This window comes from Galeopterus variegatus, unplaced genomic scaffold, assembly GCF_000696425.1.
Source record: "Galeopterus variegatus unplaced genomic scaffold, G_variegatus-3.0.2 Scaffold878, whole genome shotgun sequence".
Taxonomy (NCBI): domain Eukaryota; kingdom Metazoa; phylum Chordata; class Mammalia; order Dermoptera; family Cynocephalidae; genus Galeopterus; species Galeopterus variegatus.
In genome coordinates, this window is record NW_007726989.1 from 492,335 (window position 1) to 493,008 (window position 674).

Genomic DNA, 674 nt, shown 5'->3' on the forward strand with positions numbered 1-674 from the left:
CAGTTTCATTCCCATTCTCATCATCACACCTCCTTCCAGCTGCTTTTGTTTGTTGGTGTAGATTCTACGGTTGACGCCCCTGGACCCACCACCCAGAGGAAACTGAGGTTCCGAGCTTAAGGGGAACCTGAACACCTGGCAGCAAATTCACTGCTGCTCTCCCCAGCACACTGGCTCCAAATGCAAAAGGATGCTCTTGGTAAAAAAAATACCACCAGAAGGGGCCACAGACATTCAAGTTGAAATAACTTGTTGCAAAAAGAGCCAGACTTCATGGGAGGGAGTTTAACTGGGATAATCAACTGCACAGTTAGTTAACAGCCATTTCCCGAGAATACCTGAATGACAGATGTGGCTGTCTGAATCTGGTGGAATCCAGGTGTGCAGGCGCCTGCACCAGCGTGATGCAGCCAGGGTGGCACAGCGATGGGGTGTCAGGGGGAACAAAGGACAGGGTGGGAGAGAGGAAGACTCCTTGGGATCTCAGTAGAACTTTGTAAAAAGCCCGAGGACAGGAGAGATAATTTGAATCTGAAGCCAACTAAATTGTTCCTAACGAGGCCACTGTGATTTGAACCCTCTGTGTGATGGTTGAGTCAGTGTTAGGCAGACAGAAGTCAGAACCTGAAAAGCCACGTGGGGGGGGGGGGCGGGGCTGGCAGGAAGGCAAGGGG